Genomic DNA, 26597 nt, shown 5'->3' with positions numbered 1-26597 from the left:
AATAATTGATAGGACTCGGTGACAAATCAGAGTACAAATTGATTATGGAGAAGAAAACAAAAAGATTTCTTGGCAGGTACATAAACTTGGTGTCTATTTTAAATACATGTAAAGTATTGAACCTAGTCTCACATGTAATAAGAGATGCCTCACAAATATCTGTTGAACTGAAATGTCCATTAAGAAACTGCAGTACCAAAACTTGGGAGAAAGGGACAGACAGCTTTGACCTATATTTTTAAGGATAATAACAACAAAAAAGAAAGTCAATGTCATAAGAATTGATGAGCTTTCTGAGAGACAGAAAGAGTAGCTACAGAGAAGACAGTCTGCCTCACAAGACAGCACAATTCTCCTGGGTTTAAAACTCCTGTGTAGGCTGGGCATGTTGGCTCACACTTGTAATCCCAGCACTATGGGAGGCCAAGGTGGGCGGATCACCTGAGTTCAGGAGTTCAAGACCAGCCTGGCTAATATGGTGAAACCCTATCTCTACCCAAAATACAAAATTAGCCAGGCATGGTGGCAGATGCCTATAATCCCAGCTACTTGGGAGGCTAAGGCAGGAGAATCACTTGAACCCAGGAGGCAGGGGTCACAGTGAGTCGAGAGTGCACCACTGCACTCCAGCCTGGGTGACAGAGCGAGGCTCTGTCTTAAAAAAAAAAAAAAAAAAAAAAAAAAAAAAAAAAAAAAAAAAAAAAAAAAACAGAAAAAAACAAAAATACATAAAACTCCTGTGTGTTCAAGAGACCCCTATTAAAATACAGAGCATCAAGTGAGCTAACAGAGTTTTAAGTAGTACCAGCCGACACTTCAGAGAGACTCCTTTTTACTGAAATAGGCCACCTAACAATGTCAAGGCAGAGAAAGAAGCTTCTGGGCAGTAAGTGTGTGAATGATGAAAGGAAGATGAATGCGAGGTATGAAGGTGGGAAAAACAGACTGAAGTAGTTTGTTACTTCTACCTAGGACCAGTCTTGCTTTTAAGTATAATGAATACCAGGTAATGTTATCAACATTTCTATGATAACTACTAGCCCAGTTTATTTTAGTCAACACTTAGCTCTGCTTAGAATGTCAACTATATTTTTAAGAAGCAATGAATTCTTTCACAATTCAAAATGTATAGATAGGTTAAAATGCTACTATTTTGGAATGTAGACATTGGCCTGGCCTTGAGAATAAGACATTTTCCATTTTTCGGATGTTTAGCCCATGTCCCCTACTGTGGGTTGGCATGTCACAACCCTGCAATGTGTGAGTGAGTGGTGACCACACTCATTTACAGGAGCCCAGACTCTGACTGGATGATGGTCTGAGGTTGCATGACTGGTAGTCACGGACTTGGGACAGATCTGTCTGATTCCAAAGTCTCCGTCATATTGTCTTCAACAGTGTGGCTATTTTTATTTTTGAAATAAGTCAAAATCCGAGACAGAAGGAAATAAGAGACTGCAATATATTTCTAAACCTTCCAGTAGCTGCTATCCAGCCTAGCATATCACAGGTACCTGTTTTGTTTTGTTGAATTGAATAGGTAAACTTCTGGCTGATTTTAAGCCTGTCCTGACTCTTTTGTGATAACAAGTTCCCCAAAATAGTTAAATGAAGCTTTAGCACAAATCCTCATCTGGAAAAAATGTACAAAGTTAATGATTCAATAGTAATCATTATTGAAGTAATTTATAAGAAAATATTGCCTGATAGGTTGTCTAACAAGAGAGAGGCTCAACACCTCCTCAGTGGACTACATGCCAGGTGCGTTGGCTCACTCCTGTAATCCCAGCACCTTGGGAAGCCGAGGCAGGCAGATGCCGTGAGGTCAGGAGTTTAAGACCAGCCTGACCAACATGGAGAAACTCCATCTCTGCTAAAAATACAAGATTAGCTAGGCATGGTGGTGCATGCCTGTAATCCCACCTACTCGGGAGGCTGAGGCAGGAGAATCGCTTGAACTCGGGAGGTGGAGATTGCGGTGAGCCGAGATCGTGCCATTGCACTCCAGCCTCGGCAACAAGAGCAAAATTCCATCTCAAAAAAAAAAAAAAAATAGTATATGGTTATTCTTATTTAGTATTTTTACAGTCCAAAAATACATATGTATTTGGTAAGAACAAAGTATTTGCTCAATGCTCTACACAGTTCCAGCCTAAACTAGGAAAACAAAATATATTAGGACCAAGATACAATACCCAAGGAGGTGGTCAAATGTCAGAGGTGTAAGCCTAATTATTATTTATTTATTTTTCTGGCTCTGCTGTGGGAACCTTGGTCTTGACTCCTCTGAGTCCCAGAATCACAATCTTCAGGAAGAGATTCCAGCCACACCTCTTGTCCTAATCCCTAATCTTAGCTCAGGAAACCAATAAGCTTCAAATGTATATACCAGGATGTTTTCCTAACCCTCAGTAAGGACTCAACCATGAGAGTGTTGTTCACAAGGAGGGCCATGTCCCTCCTGTGTTCTTTTTCTGGTTTAATACATCTGCCAACGTGTCAATATATTCCCAGGTTGAGCTTATTCTTGAGAACTAAATATATTCTTCATTTTAATATAAAGTTAGAATTCTCTATTCATGAATCAAAAAGACATGAAGTGATCAGCCATGCTCAGATGACCAAGGGACGTGGGAAGGGTATTATAAACAAAACAAAAGGGAAGAAAACTATTTTAAGGAATCACAACAGTAGAAAAAGTGCCTTGCTTTTTTCTCAGAAGGTAACATTTCTCAAGCAGGAAAAAAAATAATTAATCCCTATGCCTCCCAAAAAGAACATTTAAAATCTTCCTAGCAATGAAAGAAGTCACTATGTCTCCTATTAGTTTATAAACCATAAAATAGACTTTATGTCTGAAACCTTAAAAACAGAATAAAAGCTATACTTCAATATTAATCATGCATGTGTTAAAAGGGGCAACACTTTTAAAATAATGAACCACTGGCATTTAAGTGTTGCTACAATGTTCTAAAAATGTACTCTGAATATTTTAGAGGAAAAGATGATTGGTACGGCTACACCTTCTAATGTAAAACATATGTGCTTTAAAAATAAACTTGGATTTTAAATGTTTAAAAATTTATTTCTATCTTGTCTAGATTTAGCTTTATGAGTAATTTCACTTTTGCAATATTACTTCTTCTTTTTGAAATCAGTTTGTCAACTGCTTTCAAGTTTTTAAAAATACAACTAAAATTTTAAGCTTAAAACCTCAAATCTGTAAAATTCAGTGATTTTTTTACAACTCAAAAGATGTGGCCTAGTATGATATTCACCCTTTAAATTCCTAACTTTAGAAAAACATTCTGTAATGTAGTCCTATATACCACCACACACACACTCATATACACATGCATATATATCTCCAACTTCTATTTTATTATATAGTGTGTATACATATATAAACACATACATAAATGTATTTTTTCTGACAAATCTCTTTAATAATGCCTTAGAAATAAAATCAAATAATAGATTTATTGAGCAGTGATACAAATAGTTCCAATCAAAAGAAATTACCCCAAATAATTTTTTCCCATTTGCATTACTGATATGTAAATTTGATATCTACCTTTATATGAATAAGAAATCTAATTTTGGCCAGGTAATTATCAACCTGGTATTAAAATTACATGCATGGGAGAGGGATATTATAAATCATGTTCAAAATCAATTATAGTATAATAAACCTTTCTATATATTGGCAACTAGCTTATATTTTGACCAAGATTTCGCTTAACAGATCTTTTGAAATATCACTTTTCATTCTGTTTTAATGTTCTCTCTCTGTGCATGTATCTGTGTGTGTATATATATATATATATATATACGCTATTATATATAGTATATAATAGTATGTGTGTGTGTGTATACATACACACACACACACACATATATACTCTTTTAACTAAGATCTCAGTGAATAAAGAAGTCAACAGCTAATCGTTAGTTAACTGTTTAGGGAAAGAGATGTAGAGAAGTAAACATAAACTTCTATTTTTTCAGTTATTAGGAGTCATGTCTGAAACAGAGACAGAAATAAATATTTGATTTAAACATATTGATGTTATAGTCCCAAAATAAATATAAAATTTCAAGAGGCTCAGTTCATCATTTAAAGTGTGTGATAATTTTTAGTACAGACCCAAATGCTGTTGTGTATTTGATAAAGAAAGAGAAACATATGTTAATATAATAATAACAGCTTTTCATTTTTTCCTATGGTGACAGAAAAATCTAAAGTGACTTTTCCCTGTCACTTTGGGTAATAAACTAATCCTGGAATGTTGGAGGGAGAATTTAGCACAACATGTTAAGGAAATGCAGATGGAACTGATGTTTTATTAGATGTGCTAAAAATATCTTTATGCTAGGAACTCCTTTCTTATCAAACACCACGGGGGCCCATTTTCTCATCCTATGAACACCAGTGTGCTTTGTGGGAAACAGCCTGTTCCCTTTATATTTAAAACTTGTATTGTGCTTTATCTGGAAACCCAAACAAAAAGTGCTGCTAAATTAAGAGATACATGGCATCTTCTCTTGTTGACATAGAGACCATGGCTGTGACAAATATGGGCCAATATGCTTTGAAGAAAAACAAATAATCACAAGGGAAAACTTTATACTCTCCTGGAGGAGAAAGGAAATAATTTCAAAATTTAAGTATTTTGTAGGATAAACAATCACAAATCTTACCAAGGTGATCTAGTAAGAATGCACTTTTTTTCCCCTTGCACAAAGAAGATATAATCCTTATTTAACTTGAAAGGAAACCTTAGTTTTATCTTATAAAATAAGATAGAAATCTCTAGGGTGGGACACTGGCTGCCTCATCAGTTACTATAATTTTATAAGAAATGACCTTCAAACTGTAGAGCATGAAATTAAGCAAAAACATTCTGCATGTAAGAAGAGCATTCCTAGACCTTGCCCTCAACGCGGATCTGTTATCATTCTAGATTTATCAGTGATGAAATTGGACACACTCGATTTTCCTCCCACTGGTAATATTTGCAGTCAGCATGAATAGACTTTCTCAGTACAGTTTTCAACTCCTGGGACAACAGTATCCTTCTTCCAAACTATAGCATAAATCACAGAAAAGTATCTCCTCATTTGTTTGGGATGAGTTTTAATTCAGAAACAATTTATAGTAATATTCTAAGAGACTGACTGAATGTGGTTTCCCAACTGAAAAAGGAATCAACTATTTGTTATTATTTAATGAAGCTTTGAAGAATGAGGAAGTCAATTATTCTTCAGTGCAGGTCAGTACTTCTTTTGAAGTATTAGAAATTGAAGAATAGTAACAATAACTTAATCTTACCAAACACCATTATTCTATGCTCTTTTCTATGTACTTCCCATTATTGACTCCTCAAAGTGTCATAATAACAAGGTAAAGTAGGTACCATGAGTATCACCATTTAACAGATAAGGAAAATGAAGCAACCTAACCAATATTACATGAAGAACTCTGTGGAAAAGTCGGATTTTGAAACCAGTTAGGTTCAAACATCTATTCTTACAACCACTGTGCTAGTATACCTATGGCCTTTTAAAAGGCAATTGCTCATTTTCCTACCTTGTTGATGAGATCATATTTTTGCCGTAAAGCAATGGTTGTTCGTTTTATTTTTCAAAATGTTTCAGTGCAGTGCAGAGCCTGTGTTCCTCTTCTTTTATTTTATGACTCTGTGTTTTTTTTCAATTGCATGTGATTTTTAAAATCATAAATGATTCTACACTCCAAAAAAATTATGGAGTGAACTAGTGAGATCACACATAAATATTTGCCTGATTTTCAGTTTTTATATGGCAGTTATCTTACTTTTATAATAGGATTTTGCAGGTTGTAAGCTCAGAATTTCATGATGAAAAATAAGAAAAATCCAAATTCTTGTCATTTCTAGTCACCATAATTTGCTTCTTTCTCTTTATAACAGTCACTCCTGTACTGATATGAGTTTTGGATAACTTTTTTATTTATTTCAAGTGATATACAAAGGGGACTCCTGCATTTTCCCTATTCCCTGAAGAGATTAAGAACTTCTGAGTGGACAAACGGGAAAAAATATTGTTTGTGGAACCTTGCCTAGGCTTTATGAGAAGGAGGAAAGAGCTCTTACAGCTAAAACTAATCAGTAACTGTGGTTTCTCCAAACATGGAAGAATTTTCCATCAACAGTCACAATGGGGGAGTGTCTAGTTGGACCATGATGGAAGATGGATGTGAGTAAAACCAGATTACTTATTTATTATTTAAATGTAGAGACTTGACTTTAGTAGCATTTTGGGTGCTATAGTATACATAATTCAGTGATCTAAATTAAAGTATAATCCAATAAAAGTTATACCTATTATTGTCGTTCCCTTCTACTGAAAATTCAAAAGAGAAAAAGAAAAGGAGAGGGGAATATGTTTGTGCTCTAATGTTATGAATTTAAGAAACTGTTCCAAATATTTCCAATACATAGATCATTATCTGGTTTTTCTGATGTTTTTACTGTTTAAATTCAGCAGATAATAGCCTTTGCAAGTATATAAATAGACAATGACATTTCAGGCATAATAGGCATGACTAGTAGTGGCTTTTGTTTTGTTTTATTTTTCTCTGAAAATAATCTTCTATAGTTACTTTATGTAGCTGCCGTGAAACAAATGATCCTCCATTTACCCCAATGGATAAACTTGAAAAGATCCCATTCCATTATCCTCTTTCATCCCTACCTGTCCCAAACTGTAGATGGCAGTTTTGTTATCATGCCACCTGAATTAACCTATTAGAATAGAGACTCTTAAATGTACATGTTTTATCAGAGTTGTGTGCACCCATTGTTGTGATGTTCTGCTCATGTTCTTCTGAGTTTCCTTAGGGATCTGGGGAGTTTGGATGGTGTAGCTGCAATGACAGAAGAGGACACTGTCCACTGTGGCCTTGAACAGACTTGATCCATTCCCTGTGGTAGAGCCTTATCATTCAGTCTGGGGAGTGGACTGGAATCCAGTTGGCACTCATCATCCCCCTGTCCTGCCTTGGCAGGGGTTGCAGTACACTAGTGATGACACAGCAGCCACATTGAGGGGAGTAGTTCTAATTCTACTCTCACGGACACCCATCTGTGGTGTATCCTTGGTGTCTGGTGGCTTTTGGAAATTCCAATATATAGCACAATCATTTCTGTTTCTAAGAGGAGGGGACTTTTCAACTTAGCAAGAGTATAATGAAAAAGTGGGAGTTAGCAACCATTAAAGTTTTGGTAGCTTCTGTTGGGCACCTAGAAACAAAGCCTAAAGATGAGAAAAAATCAATAAGCCCTGTGGTAGAATCACATGAAAACCTTACTTTGGGATATTTATGTGCATTTTAATAATTTCTGACTTTTAAATTTACTTTTCCAAAGCTGCCATTCTTTCTCAGGCTCCAAACTAACACTGAGAAGCAAGACTTAGGGGCACTGACCATGCATCTGATAAGTCATCACTTCAGGAAATATGTACTAAGCCCTTTCATGTGACAGGCACTGGAGTAAGGAAAATGGGCAAACAGCACTTGCTTCAAGGAGAGAAGAGCAACATGTCAGAAAGCCAAACTGAATTAAGGAGAGAAAATTAAATTTCTCATTTAACAGCTGTAACAATAACATACAAATAAATTTACTGATCAATAAGGGATGTACTTTCAGGTAAGTTTTCAAACTCAGAAAGCATTAGAACACTAACCAATACTGAAATAAAGCCAAAGGCTAACTGCAGAACCACCAATTTTATTTTCTAATCAGATAATATTTCAGGGTTGTAGCCTTCTCGAAAACCTTTAAACATTAGCCTAATCCTTAAATACATGCTTTGCCTGGGAGTTAATACTAGGCATGAATAAAATTATTTTTTATAGAAAAGACGACAGGCAATAAACATATATATTTATGGTATATAATCTATATACACATATAGTCTGAATATGTATATGATGTGTATGTGCATACATGCACTCTCCTTAGAATTTCTTAGTAATTATGAATACGGTAAGTGCTACTGTTAGTGTCAAAGAGATATCTAATAGGCTGATTCCAAATGAGTGTAACTACACTAAAATTTCCGGCGCCCTGGGAGATACTATCTTTTAATCAAGCATTCTTTATGAATATGTAGATAGTTTCTGATGTTCAATAAAATAAAATTATCTTTAAGAGCTTTTAAAATACAAAAACATGTTTTACAATACTTAGACTTACACACTCGAGGTTAAAATGCTGCACACTTTCAGAAAGTACCACAATCCCAATTTCCAAAGTTGGTCTGTGTCTGGGAGAACACCACTCTTTTTCACACCGTGTGCAGGGGGAGGAAGGCAAGGAGCAGGACACTGGTCAAAGTACAAGCCACGTACACTCATTTCCTTTTGGCCCAGCCTTGGGTACCACTTTGGGATGTGCAGATCCACGTGAGGCACCACTCCATCCCAGGTCTGATGGATGCCCAGCCCCCAAGGCCACCACCTCCTGCCCACCTGCCCTGGGAATGCCCCAAAAGGGCTGTGAAAGCCTTCTAAAAATGGGTTGAGCAGGTGTCCTGAAGCAGTAGGAGGCAGGAAATTCCTTGCTGCCACACTGGGATTTATGCAAATAGGATCCAAACCTCTTGGATGAATACCCAAGGCTGAGGGTTTGTGCCCTGGAGCATCCCTGAGAGCCTTGAACTCTAGCAGTAACCCCCACAGTGTATCAGTAGGCCAGCTGTCATTGTGTGGTCTCCCAGTGGCTTTTAGCACAATTTTCTCACAATAGCATAGAGACTGAAACTCATGAAACTGGACAACAATTAAAGCCCACTCTGAAGAACTAAGGTGGCAGAGGGGCCAGTGCTAGTGGCTGCACAGAGCGACATCTCTGCGTTCCTCTCTCAGTGCATCTTCCCAAGGAAGAGAGATCCGGGTATCTCTCCACAAAGAACAGTTTCCATTCCTATCTGATGTGGTAACATTTGTTCCACATTCAGCATTTCAAATTAAATTGCTCAGTTCCATATAAGATATCCTTGACTGACAGGAAGACCCAGATATACTGTCAGCTGAAGCTCAGCCAGGAGCCACAGATTTTGAGGCCAGACTGCAGGAACTCAACCCCAGGACTCTTATTTACCGTGCCCAGAAGAACTCTGGAAGGACTTGGAGAACACAAATGACTTCTGCAGATGTACCACAACAATGTCTCTCACTTTATGTGTTAGCTCTTATCTCAGTGTCAAATTGATAACAATGGTAATAAACGAAGCAAACACTTATCTGGTATTTACTAGGTGCCAGGCTACTGTAAAAGCTTATTTACCTTGGTTTATTGAATCCTCATGTACAAGATGATGAGGTGCATTTTCTACTGTACCCACTTTACAAGTAAGAAAACTGAGGCCCATTTCTCAAAATGTTTTAGAGAAAACAGTGCTCAGAGAATATGCATTCCTCTAAGCAACTAAAGCAGATGCAGCCTCTTTTTAGAAGTTTTCTGAAGAGCCTTATTCACTGGGCAAGACGTGTCATATCCTCTTGTGTAACACCCCAAATTTTAAGAGCTTTTCCCAAAAGTCTATTTTTTCAGGTCGCAATGTTCTTTATTGTCCCTAGAGTTGTATTATAGCAGCAGCAGCAGTTTAAGGATTGTACTGTGGTTCATTCCCAAAATCCCAAACGAAAAGTACAACTTTTTAGTTCTGACATCATAAAGTGCCTCTGAAGTGCCCCAGGCTCTCATTTTCTTTATACCCCAACCCACGCCAGTCAAATTTAAACTGTTGTCTCAGCCTTATAATTTTATTTAACATTCTATTATAGTATTTTAATATTGCAACAGAGTGATTTTATTTTATAAATATTTATTAATAATCTATGCTGAGCCAGATAGACAACATAATGAACATGAATCAGACAGGTAAACATTCACATACTCACAAAGTTTTTTCATCTAATGGGGGACTCAGACATTTAACAGATAATACAGCACACAAATGTGCTAGGAAAGGAGTAGTAGCAACCATGGGGAAAAGACATTTTACAAAGATGATTTCTACATTGAAATAATACAGATGGCGAGAATATTGTCAGGTGAGGAGGCTAAGATGTGGAGGCTGGAGGTGAGAGCTGGGTGGAAGGAGGAAGCAGTTAGGCAAGCAGAACATCACGTTCAGGGTCAGGAAAGTGGAGCATAAAGCACAGGTGAGGAAAGCAGCACAGTCTGGCCGAAGATAGAATTTATTCAAGAAATGAGATTGGAAAGGAAAGCAGGAGTGTATAACAAGGATGGTAAGCCACTTTTGGGAGTTGGCACTTTATCCTTGGGGCAATGTGGAATCACTGAATGATTTTAGGCAGAGAGTGATGGGATTTGAGTTATATTTTAGAAAGATCACTGTCTGAAATAATGCAATCAATTCAAAGAGATTATTCTATAGTCAGAGACCTGTTTGTAAGGCTGCTAGAGTTGTACAGGCCATTTTTGCGATGACTTAAACAAGGATTGTGGGAGTATGAATAGAGGGAGAAGTGGTTGCTTCCCAGAGCTATTTAGGACATAGCCCCTTTGGGAAATTGTGATCAACAGTATATTGGGCAAGGGGGTCCGTTGCTGAATGCCGTTAACTAAACTAGGGGCACAGGAGGAGAGCAAGTTGGAAAGAAGATAAAAATCAATGAGTTCATATTAAGTATGTCAGTTTTTAGCTGGAGTATCCAATTGCAGATGTCCAGTTAAAAGAAAATAGATATGCATACCTAGACTTCAAGGAATGATCTGAGATGGATTTATAATTTAGGAGTCAATAGCAGAAATAAAATGTAACCCATAGGAGAAATATGATTGTTTAAAGAAAATATAGAGAGTATTAAAACTAAGAAGACCCAATAAAGACCCTCTCCCACTCATTATCTCCTATATATTCATTCATTTATCTCATATTTATTGAGTGCAATTATTAGGTGAGTTGCTGTGGAAGGAAAACAATATATTCTATATGAGAAACTGAAAACCAGAGAGGCTAAATAGCTTAAAAATATGTGTAAAAACTGAGACTCTTTCCTAGTTGAAAGATATTTCTACTACATCCATTTACTTCTAATTTAAATTAGACGGTCGGGTGCGGTGGCTCACGCTTGTAATCCCAGCACTTTGGGAGGCCGAGGCGGGCGGATCACGAGGTCAGGAGATCGAGACCACGGTGAAACCCCGTATCTACTAAAAATACAAAAAATTAGCCGGGCGTAGTGGCGGGCGCCTGTAGTCCCAGCTACTCGGAGAGGCTGAGGCAGGAGAATGGCGTGAACCCGGGAGGCGGAGCTTGCAGTGAGCCGAGATTGCGCCACTGCACTCCAGCCTGGGTGACAGAGCGAGACTCCTTCTCAAAAAATAAAATAAAATAAAATAAATAAATAAATAAATAAATAAATAAATAAATAAATTAGACATGCTTTTCAGAACCAGTGGAAGTTCAAAGTCCTCACTTCTCAATTCCTTGCACTTTCACTGCTGTATTTTCATCATTCTTACCTTTGCTTTAATATCGTGAATTTGCCACTGTCAATAGGCAGCATAACTCTCCTTAGATAATATATGTTATGGACACATATTCTAAGTCAAACTGTCCTTTATTCCTAACAGTCTACTTTGTTTACAAAAATTCAATCCTTTATACAAATAAACAGAGAAGTTTGTTTATAGTTCTTCTAGAAAACAAAAGGATCCATACTTCCTAAAGCAGCCTTGTAAATAAATAATGGAGCTGGTTTTGTCTCAGTTCCCATCCCACTGCTTCCAGATAAATTCCTCCTGGTGACCTAAACAGGCCCTTTCTTCTGTGGCCCCAGCCTGGAGAAGATCACTTGTTGCATTTGTTTATGGCTCCTACTCCTCAAAAACCCATTAAATCAAGACAACACAGATCACACTGTATTCCAAGGCTCCTACCTTCTTGCTTGAGTTTAATTTAGCACCAGTTTGGTGTGATATGATTCTGTAAGAAGTTTTTATAGTTTCTCTTTATGTGCTACAAGTTTAAACACAGTATTAACAAATTATTTTCTTTCACACTATCCTTCATTTTGCTCAAGTGTTCCAGTTTATTATTACTGTCCCTTGTGAAGTGATTGTGCTATTTCTGTTGCTACTCCTTAATATGACTTCTGTAATTATTCTGATTATTATTCAGCATCATTCTGGGTTTCCTAATTTGTCATACCTCTTCAATTTGTCATCCTGTTTTGTTACTGTTTGTTTAACCATGAGCTGTTACCTCCTTTAGAATAAAGACCGCCTTATTTTGTGCGCCTAGCATCTAGCACTGTGCCCAGCCAGCATACAATAGGCATGCAATAAATGATTATTTTGTGCTTTATTTTGTGTGCCTAGCATCTAGCACTGTGCCCAGCATACAAGAGGAATGCAATAAATGATTATTCAATAAAGAAATGCGTGAAGGAATGGGTGAAGATACTGCTTGATCATGATGATTTGCCTAGATTATCTTTGGATCAATATTATTCAAAATTCCAAAACTACTCATACTTAGAGGTATGGATGGCAATAAATCACTTGGCTAAATTACAATAACTTTAAAAATCATAAAATATGTAGGAATAAATCTAGTGAAAGATGTATGAGACAACTATATAGAAAACTACAAAATGTACTGACAGAAATTGAGAAAGATTTAAATAATAAGATATACCATGTTCATGAATTGGAAGGTTCAATATTTTAAAAATATCAGTTCTTCCTAAATTCACTTATAAATTTGATGTACTCCTCCAAACCAAAATTCCAGAAGGTGTTTCTGTGGAAATTAATAAGCTAATTTTAAAATGTGTTTGAAAATGCAAAAGGCCAAGAATAGCCCTGGACAAAGATTACTGTTAATACAAGAAGTCAAGCCAGTCAAATATAAAGCTATTATATTTAAGAAAGTTTGCTATAGACTCAAGGATAAAAATATAGACCAGTGAAAAAGAAGAGCACATTCAGAAACTGACCCATTATTAGAACTGTCACCTGATTTATGACAAAGGTGACACTGCAGTGCAGCAAGGAAGGATGGGCTTTTTACATAAATGATTTGGAGTCAGCTGAATTTTACATGGAAAAAGTGAATCATGACCCCTTCCCAAGCCTCACACAATACACAAAAATCAGTTGTAGATGTACAGGACATCTAAATGTAAAAGTAAAATAATAAAGCTGTTGTTAAAAAATAAAAAAATCTTTGTAACTTAAAGCCAAGCAAAGATTACTTAAATAAGGTTAAAAATGTACTAGCCATAAAAGAAAAAGTTATAAATTAAACATCCCTGTTAAAATCACTTATATTAATCAGAACATGACTAAGGACTGAAAAGGAAATACATCAACTAGCAGAAGATATTTGCTAGGTATCTATTCAACAAAGAATATTTTATTTCCAGGATTATGAGAACTTCCACAAATCAATCAGAAAATGGCAGACAATTAAATTTTTTAAGTAGCCAAAAGTTTTGAACAGACATTTTACAAATGAGGATATCCAAGTGACTAATAAATATATGAAAGATATTCAGTTTCAGTAATCATCAGGGAAATGCTAATTAAATCATAGTGATATGCCATGTACATACACACCAGAATAGCTAAAATGAGAAAGACAATGCCATATTTACCAATATTATGAAGTAACTGGAACCCTAGACAATGACAGTTTTCCAGATTGGTTGAACTGATTTGCATTTCCAACAACAACGTAAATCAGTTCAACCAATCTGGAAAACTCTCAGTGTCTATTAAACCTGAATGTACTCAAATGCAATGACCTAACATTTATTACTTAAGAATATAACCCACATAAATGCCATTATAGACTGAATTGTGTCCTACCAAAATTCATATGTTGAAATCCTAACCACTAATATGACTGTATTTTTTTGGTGGCAGGGGCCTTAAGAAGGTCATCAGGATTAAATGAAGTAAAAAGAATGGAGCCCTAATTCAATAGGAATGATGTGATTATAAGAAGAGAAAGAGACACCAGAGCACAGAGGCAAGATGGTGTGAGGACACAATGGGAAGGTGGCATCTGCAACTAAGCAGAGAGGCTCCTGGATAAACCAAATTTGCTGACCTCTTAACCTTGGACATCCAGTCTCTAGAACAGTGAAAAAATTAATTTCTGTTGTTTAAACTACATAGTCTTTGCAACTTTGTTATGGCAGCCCTAGCAGACTATCAGAAATGCATTAAGATGTTCACAAAAAGAAATGTACAGAATGTTCTTAGCAACATTCTTGTATTTGGTTATTCTGAGAATAACCAAAGCCTAAAAACAGTCCAGATATCCATCAAGTGTAGATTGTATAAATTATGTTTATTTATTCCAAACAATGTAATTTGGCAATGAAAACTAACAGATTACAGCTAGACACAGCAACAGGAATAAATCACAAACATAATGTTGAGCCAAAGAACTAAGTACAGATGAGTACGTCTTGAATGATTCTGTTCATATAAAGTTATGATGAATCAGCCAAAATGAATCTGCTGTGTTAGAAATCAGTAATCAGGAGACTGGTTACCCTTGGGGGTCAGTAACAAAAAGGGAGTGAAAAGGGGCTTTCTGAGATGTTGCTAATATCCTGATTCTCAATTTCAGTAAATGCTGGTTACGTGCATATGTGTCTTTTGTGAAAAGCCACTTATGCAGCTTTTTGTATGTATATTATACTTCAATTAACAACAAGCAATGATAGATCTGGGACTCAAACCCAGGCTTTGAGGCTCCAAATCTCTTGACTTCTCATTACATTGTTTAAATGGTTTTATATTCCAATTATATCAGATAGTTTTAGATATCTGTATCTAATCCTTTCACATAATCGATACCAACAACTCTTGTCTTAAAGATCTAGAACTTTTGCCATGACTAAATAGCTCCCAGTAATAAGGTTCTCTTTACTGAGCTACCCTTTCCTTTTCTTTTCAGAACATTTTTTGTTCTCTTTAATTCAGAGAGCTGATGGCTTCCATATTTATTTTCTCCCATGAAGCTTAGAAGCTGGCAGGGCTTTTCTGCTCACAAAATGCCCTGCATGCTTACACTGACTGGAAGTTTCCCATGCTGAGTCATGCTGGGAACATGGAAAAGCCCCTGGCTTTAAAAGTTCCCAGAAACTATTTAATCTTCAGTTCATCAAACGCACCCAGATTCTAATTATGGCAAGATGCAGTACATGGATTTTCACTCCTTACTTTTAACTCATAACTTTTCATTTAAATCTCCCAAGTATTTACTCTTTCACCTAATTTTTTTTTAATCTAACCCATTTTTTTTCCCCATGATGAAATCAACTGAGACATGTTTCTGAAGTGTGGCACAAGCCAGAGGAAGGGCTCTCATGTCCACGGATTTTCTATTTATTAATTTAAAAATAATTAAACCTAAAAAGTATTCATGTCAAAGCTTTTAACATATTTTCATTCCTTATCAACAGTTTTAATTGGCATTTACATCCATTTCTAGGTGTACATTATCTTATGATAAAATAACTTTATTTTACTATGAAATAAATATAATTAAGGAAAGAAATATAACCAAAATTCTTGGAGAGTAATAAATATATATAGGTCATTTTTTCCCCTTCTCTGCTATTCTAACACCTCCCATTATCAGTTCTCTAAAAGAACAATTCCAAACCTCAGAGTGTGCTGAGTCAGTTTATTGGCTTCTCTGCCACTTTCTTACTAGTATTATTTGGACAACAATCATGCCCACCTCTCTGCCACACTCACAGGAAAGATATTTATTTCCACATATCCCCTCCTGGCTTCTGCACATCTAGCTTCCTGTTCCCCTCTCCAAAAGCTACTGCTAGCAGTCACATTTTTTTCTGCTGATCAAAGAAGAAAAGCAAAATCCATCTCTCCTTCTCTCTCTTCCTCCCTACTTCTCTCTCTCCCTCCCTCCTCCTCTCTCTCCCTCCCTCCTTAAATCCCTTTTTCCCACTTAATTTTTGGAAAAACAACTGCACAAGAAATTAGAAAACCCGAAACATAATATTTTCAAATTTCAACAAAATTATAAAAGATACACCTTTTTATTTGTGCCTCAGGATGCACAGAAAATAATGGATTTTCATATGGAAAAAAATAAATTTCAATGTTTCAAGAAAAAAAAATGTAGCCAGGCCAAGCCTTATCAAGGCTTGAAAGTGATTCCTTTACTCTTGACAATCAAGGACTCTAATCTACAGGTCTTTTACTTCTAACTCATTCTAAAATACATTTCAACTCATAGTTCCAAAATTCAGCCTCTTGAACCACTTTTTCTGTATTGAAACCTCATTCCCTATCTCATTTTTCATGACTTTCTTTGCTATAAAGGTCATGGATTAAATTACCATATTGCTTCCCCTTGTAATTTATATCAGCAAGTATTCATTTTCTTAATGAATCATCAACTGTTTATCAAGAGCCTATCATATACCAGACATTGTTTTAGTTGCTGGGGCTACAGATATGAACAAGACAATAAGAAGCTGCACTAATAGATACATAACACAATACCAAAAAGTAATGTAACTACCAATGATGACCTACATGAAAAGGAAGTTAAGACAATCCCATTTATGATAGCATCAAACATAGTAAAATACTTTGGAATACATCTAACCATGGAGGTGGAAGATTTGTACACTGAAAACTATAAAACATTGATTAAAGAAGTTAAAGTAGGCACAAATAAGTAGAAAGGTATCCTGTGTTCATGGACTGGATGAATCAATATGTTAAAACATCCATGCGACTCAAAATAATCTATAGATTCGATGAAACCCCGTCAAAATCTCAAAGATGTTTATTACAGAAGTAGAAAAAAAAAGCTCTAAAATTCATATGGAACTCCAAAAGACCCCAAACATCCAAAGAAATCTTGAGCAAAAAGAACAAAGCTGGAGGCATCACACTTCCTGATTTCAATATGTATTAGAAAGCTACTGTAACCAAAACAGTATGGCACTGGCATGAAAGCACAGAACAATGAAACAAAATAGAGACCCCAGAAATAAGCCCACATATGTATAGTCAACTGATTTTCTACAGAGTGCCAAGAATATACAAGAGGGAAAGGGTAGTCTTTCAATAAATAGGGTTGGCAAAACGGGATATCCATCTGCACATCTGCAGAAGAATGAAATGGGATGCTTATCTTTCACCAAACACAAAAATTAACAAAAATCGATTAAAGATTTGATGTAAAATTTGGCACCATAAAACACCTAGAAGAAAATGTAAGGGAAAAAATTCTCAACATGGGTTTTGACAAAAATTGTTTCTTTGATAGGACACCAAAAGAACAGGCAACAATAGCAAAAATAGTAGTGGGACTATAACAAATTTTTTAAAACTTCTGCACAGCAAAGAAAATAATCAACAGAGTGAAAAGGCAAACTGTGGAATGGGAAAAGATATTTGCAAACCATATATCTGATAAAGGGTTAATATCCAAACTATATAAAGGATTTCTGCAACTCGAGAGCAAAAAAGTAATTTGGTTAGAACATTGGAAAAGGAATCAAGTAGCCATGTCCCCCAAAAGGACATACAAATGCCAACAGATAATATAAAAACATGCTCAATATCATTAATCACCAGGGAAATGCAAATTGAAACCACAAACAGGTATCAACTCACATTGGTTAGAATGGCTATTGTCCAGAAAACAAAAGATAACAAGTGTTGGTGAGGTTGTGGAGAAATTAGAATCCTTGTATACTGTTAATAGGATGTAAAATTGTACTACTGCTATGGAAAACAGTATGGCAGTTTCTCAAAAAACTAAAAATAGAATTACCATATGATCCAGCAGTCCAACTTCTGGAGATAAAGATAGATAGATAGATAGATAGATAGATAGATAGATAGATAGATAGTGTGTGTGTGTATGTATCAACTGAAATCAGGATCTTGAAGACCTATCTGCACTGTCATGTTCACTGCAGCATTATTCACAATAACCTAGATATGGAAACAACCCAAATGTCCATCACAGATGAATGGGTAAAGAAAAGGTGGCATATACATATATATAATAGAATATCATTTGGCCTTTAAAAAGAAGATCTCTTTGGGAGGTTGAGGCAGGCAGATCACCTGACGTCAGGAGTTCGAGACTAGCCTGACCAACATGATGAAATCCCATCTCCACTAAAAATACAAAAATTAGCCAGGCGTGGTGGTGGGCGCCTGTAATCCCAGCTATTTGGGAGGCTGAGGCAGGAGAATCACTTGAACCTGGGAGGCGGAGGTTGCAGGGAGCCGAGTCATGCCATTGCACTCCAGCCTGGGTGACAAGAGTGAGACTCCATCTCAAAAAATAAAATTAAATTAAAAAATAAAATAAAATGAAGGAGCTCTTACCATTTATGATAACATGGGTGGATCTGTAATACATTATGGTAAGCGGGATAAGTAAGTCACAGAAGGACAAATACTGCATATTCCTGTTATATATAAGAGATACCTAAAATAATCAAAGGTACTGAAGTAGACAATAGAGTGATAGTTACCAAGGGATGGGTGGGCGGGGGAAATAGGAAGTTGTTGTTCAATGTGTATAAATTTAGTTATACAACATGAGTGAGTTCCAGAAATCTGCTGAACAACCCAGTGCCTATAGTTAACAATAAGATTTTGTGAACTTAAAAACTTAAGAGAGTAGATCTCATGTCAAGTGTTGTTACCACAAAAACAAAACAAAGGGACACAAAGAAAATTTGGAGGTAATGGATATGTTTATTACCTGGCTTGTAGTAATGATAACGTGAGTGTATACAGTTGTCCAAACCCACCAAACTGTGAACATTAATTACATGCAGTTTTTTTGTATACTAGCTCTACCTCAATAAAGCTGAGGGGGAAAGTGATATTACTGTAAACAATTTGGCCTTATGACAGGTGGAGAAAATATTTTAGAAAGTGTACTAAGGAAGACTTCTCCAAGGAGAAGACTTGAGAAGGAAGTGAGAACCCTAATAAAGTGAGAGATCAATACAAGCAGACAACTAGGATAGATCATTCCAGTCTGGGAGAGGTGGGAATGGGGGAAGAAGTTCAGCCAGAGGAAGTCCCCGAGAAAAGCTTCAGCATGGCATGTTTCAGGATCTGCAAAGAGGCTGGTATAGTTGGACATGAGTGAGGGCAGGGTAGGAAAGGAAGTTGGAGAGCTTACCAGAACTGATCATTTAGGGCCTTGTAGGCAATGGCAATGAGTTAGAAATGTATTTGGCATTTATCTTCCAAATTATATTTGGAAATATATATGAACTTTATTCAGCTACTGGGAGACATTGGAAAGTCTTGAGCAGGGGGATGACTTGAATTGACTTAGACTTGCATTTGGTCTTGCTGGCTGGGGTGTGGAGAATTGACTATAGATGTAGCAAGAGTGCAGGGAGACACCTCAGGACATCCTCTGTCTCTCCTGGTTATGCAGACTTGGACATTTCTCAGATATGGCACGAACATTCCTTCTTAGCACTTCACTCTCTGCCTTTTCATCATCTATCTTGCCTAACTCAAACCTAAGACTCTCCCACCTTTCTGCTGCATCAACCTAAGCTGGTCGCTGCTAATGGAGAGCAATCCATACACCCACAGCTGACTTACATTTATTGGAGTCCATTTAAGGAAGGATACCACCCCTCATATTGTCTTATGCCCAATTTCTGCCTCCAAAGAAAGAAGAAGTAAAAACTAAAAGGCAGAAATGAAATCCACAGGCAGACAGCCCAGCGCCACACCCTGGGCCTGGTAGTTAAAGATCGACCCCTGACCTAACCGGTTATGTTATCTATAGATTCCAGACATTGTATGGAAAAGCACTGTGAAAATTCCTGTCCTGTTCTGTTCTGATCTGATTACCAGTGCATGCAGCCCCCAGTTACATACCCGCTGCTTGCTCAATCACAACCCTTTCACGCAGACCCCCTTAGAGTTGTGAGCCCTTAAAAGGGACAGGAATTGCTCACTCAGAGAGTTCAGCTCTTGAGACAGGAGTCTTGCCGATGCTTCTGGCTGAATAAACCTCTTCTTTCTTTAACTCGGTGTCTGAGGAGTTTTGTCTGCAGCTTGTCCTGCTACATTTCTTGGTTCCCTGACTGGGAAGTGAGGTGATTGGCAGATGGTCGAGGCAGCTCCTTAGGTGACTTAAGCCTGCCCTGTGGAACATCCCTGTGGGGGACTCTGGCCAGCCCGAGCAACGTGGATCCTGAGAGCACTCCCGGGTAGGCATTTACCCCGGTGGGACGCCTCACCAGAGCAGTGTGTGGCAGGCCCCCATGAAGGATCAACGCAGTGGCTGAACACTGGGAAGGAACTGGTACTTGGAGTCCGGACATCTGAAACTTGGTAAGACTAGTCTTTGGAACTTGCATTTGAGTAGAAGCGTGGCTTGATCATGCATGGTGTGCCTTTATTGGCACTTGGTTTTGGTTTTTGTTTTGACTTGGTTTGAATGGCTTGACAGGACTGGTCTTGGGAACTTGCCCACTCCATTTGAGTGGAAGCGTGGCCTGATCACCAATGGTGTGCCTGTACCGGCACTTTGGTTTCTGTTTTTGACTTGACTTGGATTGCTTGATACTTTGGTTTTGGTTTTGACTTGGCTTGAATTTCTGGATACTCTGATTTTGGTTTTGATTTTTGTTTGGTGTAAACTGTAAAAGTGTGTGTGTGCCCTTTTTACCGGTTCTTTGTTTTGTGGAGTGCATGTGGTGTGAGCGTGGTGTTTTGTCTCGAAGAAGCATGGTTCAGGCACAAATAAGCCCACCCTACTAGGAACTATGTTGAAAAATTTCAAAAAGGGATTTAAGGGAGACTATGACACCAGGAAAACTTAGAACTTTATGTAAAATAGACTGGCCAGCATTAGAGGTAGGTTGGCCATCAGAAGGAAGCTTGGAAAGGTCCCTTGTTTCAAAGGTATGGCACAAGGTAACCTGTAAAGCCAGGGCACCCAGACTAGTTCCTGCACATAGATGATTGGTTACCGCTGGTTTTAGATCCCTCCACAGTGATTGAGAGAACTGCAGCGTAAGTGGCTGGCAGAAGCAGAGAGAGAGAGAGAGAGGAGAGAGAGAGAAGAGAGAGAGGCAGAGAGGAGAGAGAGAGAGACAGAGAAGAGAAAGAGAGATATACAAGTTGTTAAGAAAAAAAGTGTACCCTATTCCTTTAAAAGCCAAGGTAAATTTGAAACCTATAGTTGATAATTGAAGGTATTCTCCATAGTCCTATAACACTCCAATACTACTTTGTTGTCAGTGTAAACAAGGGTGTATCCCGAAAGCACTGAGGCCTTCCTATCAAAAATCCTTAACCCAGTAACCCGTGGAGGCCCAAATGCATTCAATCTGTAGCGGCAACTACTTTGCCAACAGAAAAAAAGTAAAAAAATAATAATAATAACTTTTAGAGGAAACCTCATTGTGAGCACACCTCACTAGTTCAGTTCAGAAGTATCCTAAATCAAAAAAGGAAAAAAGCAGCTTCCTAACTAAAAAATACTAAAGCATGGGGCTATTCTGTTAGAAAAAAAAAGCCATCTATACCAATTCTAACTTAATTTGGACAAAACAAGGTCTTATTAATAGCAAAGGATAATTAAAATCCCAAACTTACAAGGTTTTCAACAAAAGTCAAGTTTGCTAAAAGTTAACAGTGTAACATGTTTTATACTAACTTCTATTCTTGTGGCCTTAGACAGTCTAGTCCACAGACACAAAAGAAGTTCACTTTGGAAAAGAATGGTTATCATCTTCAAAAAAAAGGAAAAAAGGGGGGGCAGAATTTATGTAAAAAGAGTATTATATGGTAAATTCTTGTCCTGAAATAAATTAGCTGGTTGTTTAAAAAAGGAAATATCTGTAATAAGTCAGAAAGTTGAAGCATGTCAAAGAATTGCCTGTGAAAGTCATGAAAAAAAAAGTTATAAAAGGAAATTCATGCAAGAAATGTTGTATAGTTTAAAAGTAATTAGGTCTCCTAAGTGTAAAACTATTAAAGAAATAGGTTATGTGCAAGGTATATAAAAAAAATAAAATATATTTTTAATAGAAGAATTATAAGGAGGCATAAGAATGTAAAGTTTTACCTACATTAAAAGGTTAAAAATATATGTGTTTTGTTTTAAAGGTTTAATCAAGTTTTAAAAATGTTAATTGAAAAAAAAATTCTGTGTGTAAACACTGGCTAAAGAGGTATCATCCAGTTTTTCTGTAAACTGGACATTAAAATAAAAGCATAACAGGTTTTTCTTGAACTACCAACCTGCTCTTTAGCAAAAATTATAAAAGGTTAAAAAGAGTTGATAAAATCTTACCTTATAGTCAAATATTAAAAATTAGATAAATATGTCTACAAGGTTTTATTTAAATTAGGTTTAACATTAATAACACACTTATATAAAGGTAAAATTTAACGTATCTGGTATAAAAATCATACAGGAAGCATTGTTAAATGTAAAATGGTATTTGGCTTTCTTTGGTTTAAAAACTAATAAAAATAGTGCTAAAGGAAATTTTTTCAGTAACAAGGCACTAAGGACTATAAAGTCCACTGCCAAGGTCCCCACACTTGAAACAAAAGGTCAATCTCTTAAAAATTATATACTTGGTTTATCTTCCACTTAAAAGTCTTTTAGTACGCGTACCACCCCTAGAATTTCCAGTAAACCAGCACCAGCCGGAAGATCACATTCTCATCAAAAGGTGGAAAGAAGAAAAACCCGAGCCAGCCTGGGAAGAACCCTACCTTGTGCTGCTAACCACCAAGGCTGCTGTTTGTACAGCAAAAAAGAATGGACTCATCACACCTGAGTCAAGAAAGTGCCACCCCCTCCAGAGTCGTAGACCATAGTCCCAGGGAAAAACCCTACCAAACTAAAGCTAAGAAAAATTTAAATCTTTTCATCTATTCTATTACTCTTTCTTCTTTCCTCGTTCTATTGCTGACCATCTAGTTATTAACATAACCAAGTCGATTTCACCACAAACTATTGCATTTAATGCTTGCCTTCTTATACCCTGTGGAGAATTGCCAAGTCAAAGACAGCTTTCTACTTCAGAAAAGTACTTCTGTCCCTCTTGACTCTCCTTAGACTGGGCATTAGTAAACTAGGACTATTTAATCAGGGGAGATTTCAATAAAGACCCCAGTGCCAACCAGGAGTTCTGCCCCCCAGCGTAAAGCTTTTATGCTGTAGTTGGTCCAACATTCTGTGGACCACTAAAGAGCAAGGATGAACTGCCCCAACTGGTTTTTATAATTTCCTAAAATCATACATTCATTTTACTAGAGGATCATTGAAGTTAAAGACTTAAAACAAACTTTAGCAATTAAGACAGGATACCAAGATGCAAATGCCTGGTTAAAATGGATCAAATATTCCATCTGCAAGTTAAACAAAAGCAATTATTATGCTTGTGCACATGGCAGGCCAGAGGCCCAGATTGTCCCCCTTCCACTAAGGTGGTCCTCCAGTTGACCAGGCATAGGCTGCATGGTAGCTCTTTTCTAGGATTCTACAGCCTGGAGTAATAAGTCATGCCAAGCTCTCTCTGCTATGTCCTGAAGTCCGGCACCCTGTGAGTCAGCTCCCAAGGGCCATCCAGCTTCCGTCTCCCATCACTAAGTTCACTTCATGTCTCTCATGAGAGGGAGGAAGCTTAGCATCCCTTGGAGACCTGAAGGGATGTGATGAGCTTAAGAATTTTCAAGAGCTTATCAATCAGTCAGCCTTTGTTCATCCCTGAGTAGATGTGTGGTCATATTGTAGTGGACCTTTACTGGGCACTCTGCCAAATAACTAGAGTGACACTTGTGCTTTAGTCCATTTGGCTATCCCTTTCACTGTGGCATTTCATCAACCAGAGGGAGAAAAAATAAGACACTGTAAAGCGAGAGAAGTCCCTTATGGGTCTTTCAACTCTCACATCTATTTAGATGCAATTGGAGCCCCACAAGGAATATTAGATCAATTTAAAGCTTGAAATCAAATAGCTATAGGATTTAAGTCAATATTTTAGTGGGTGACAGTTAATAAAAATGTAGATTAGATAAACTACACCTATTACAATCAACAGCAACAAGCTTTTCATGAGTTAAAAAAAGAAAAACTCATGTTGGCCCCAGCCCTGGGGCTACCTGACCTGACAAAACCCTTTGCACCCTATATGTCAGAAAGAAAAAAAATGGCAGTTGGAGTTTTAATCCAGTCTATAGGGCCCTGGCCAAGGCCAGTGGCCTATCTCTCAAAACAACTAGATGGAGTTTCCAAAGGCTGGCCCCCATGTCTAAGGGCCCTGGCAGCAATGGCCCTGTTAGCACAAGAAGCAGATAAGCTAACTCTTGAGCAAAACCTAAAGTCCCCCCCATGCTGTGGTGACTTTAACAAATACCAAAGGACATCATTAGTTAACGAATGCTAGACTAACTAGATAACCAAAGCTTGCTCTGTGAAAATCCCCGCATAACCATTGAAGTTTACAACACCCTAAACCCCGCCACCTTGCTCCTGGTATCAGAGAGTCCAGTTAAACATAACTGTGTAGAGGTATTGGACTCAGTTTATTCTAGTGGGCCCAACCTCTGAGACCATCCTGAAACATCAGTAGACTGAGAGCTATACATGGATGGGAGCAGCTTCGCCAGCCCCTGCAAGGTGACTCTGAAGAAGACAACAAGCCCTGCTCCAGTCACACTTGGAAGCTAACTGGTCCACACATGGCCAAAGCATGAAGAAACTCATTGCAAGACTCATTTTCCTTAAAATTTGGACTTGTACAATAAGGACTTCAACTGACCTTCCTCAGACTGAAGGCTATTCCCAGTGTATACATCAAGTCACTGAGGTAGGACAAAAAGTTGCTATGGTCTTATTATTTTACAGTTATTATAAGTGTACTGGAACTCTAAAAAAAAACTTGTTTGTATAGTGTTATTCTATATAAGGTAGGTAGCCCAGGAAATGACCAAACTGATGTGTGTTATGACCCATCTAAGCCTCCCATGATCACAGTTTTTAAAATAAAATTAAGAACTGAAGACTGGTGAGGGCTCATAAACAATACAAGTAAAGTGTTAGCCAAAAAATAATAATAATAATAATAAAGATAATAAATAGCCCCCTGAGAGAATTATACAATATTATAGGCCTGCTACTTAGGCACAAGATGGCTCATAAGGATACCAGACCCCCATTTACATGCTCAACTGAATCATACAGTTACAAACTATCTTAGAAATAATCACTAATAAGACTGGCAGAGCCTTGACTATTCTGGCCTGGCACGAAACTCAGATGGGAAATGCTATCTATCAAAATAGATTGACTCTCAACTACTTGCTAGCAGCTAAAAGAGAAGTCTGTAGAAAATTTAATCTTACCAATTGCTGCCTGTACATAGATGATCAGGGGCAAGTAGTTGAAGATATAGTTAAAGACATGATGAAACTGGCACATGTGCCTGTACAAGTGTGGCACGGATTTGACTCTGATGCCATATTTAAAAATGGCTCCCAGTGGCGGGCGGATCACGAGGTCAGGAGATTGAGACCATCCTTGCTAACATGTGAAACCCCGTCTCTACTAAAAAAATACAAAAAATTAGCCAGGCGCGGTGGTGGGTGCCTGTAGTCCCAGCTACTCAGGAGGCTGAGGCAGGAAAATGGCATGAACCCGGGAGGCGGAGCTTGCAGTGAGCCGAGATAGCACCACTGCACTCTGGCCTGGGAAAAGAGTGAGATTCTGTCTCAAAAAAAAACTCTTATAATAAAAATTATAATAGTAATAGGAACCTGCTTACTGACGCCTTATTTACTACCTGTACTCATTGAAATGGTAAAAGGTTTCATCGCTACTCTAGTTCACCAGAATGCTTCAGCACAAGTGTACTACATAAATCACTATTAATCTGTCATGCAAGAAGACATAGATAGTGAAGATGAAAGTGAGAACTCCCACTAATAAAATTAGTGAGAGTCTCAAAGTGGGGGGAATAAGGGAGGAGACCACCCCTCATATTGTCTTATGCCCAATTTCTGCCTCCAAAAAAGAAGAAGTAAAAACCAAAAGGCAGAAATGAAATACCCAGGCAGGCAGCCCAGTGCCACACCCTGGGCCTGGTAGTTAAAGATCGACCCCTGACCTAACCAGTTATGTTATCTATAGATTCCAGACATTGTATGGAAAAGCACTGTGAAAATTCCTGTCCTGTTTTGTTCTGATCTGATTACTGGTGCATGCAGCCCCCAGTCACATACCCCCTGCTTGCTCAATTGATCACAACCCTCTCATGAAGACCTCCTTAGAGTTGTGAACCCTTAAAAGGGAAAGGAATTGCTCACTCAGAGAGCTTGGCTCTTGAGACAGGAGTCTTACCAATGCTCCTGGCCGAATAAACCTCTTCCTTCTTTAACTTGGTGTCTGAGAAGTTTTGTCTGTGGCTTGTCCTGCTACACATTATATAGCTTCTCTTTGACTCAGAAAATACCACCAGAGGGCTGGAATATTCTAGAATCTTTGTTTCTTACATT

The 26597-nt window shown here is 37.5% G+C and overlaps 2 long non-coding RNA genes across 2 annotated transcripts in view; one reads left to right on the top strand and one right to left on the bottom strand.

Moving 5' to 3' along the window:
• The window catches only part of LOC115835200, a 683509-nt gene that overhangs the window by 605450 nt on the left and 51462 nt on the right, over positions 1 to 26597 (bottom strand). The window lies entirely within an intron of this gene.
• Positions 848 to 16177, top strand: LOC101176272. The gene is made up of 3 exons (XR_178323.3): positions 848 to 1006; positions 6002 to 6237; positions 13950 to 16177. It is a non-coding gene; the product is annotated as an uncharacterized LOC101176272 (long non-coding RNA).

Source organism: Nomascus leucogenys, chromosome 5, assembly GCF_006542625.1.
Source record: "Nomascus leucogenys isolate Asia chromosome 5, Asia_NLE_v1, whole genome shotgun sequence".
NCBI lineage: Eukaryota > Metazoa > Chordata > Mammalia > Primates > Hylobatidae > Nomascus > Nomascus leucogenys.
The sequence above is the reverse complement of the archived record's forward strand: the minus strand, read 5'-3'. Positions and strand labels throughout refer to the sequence as shown.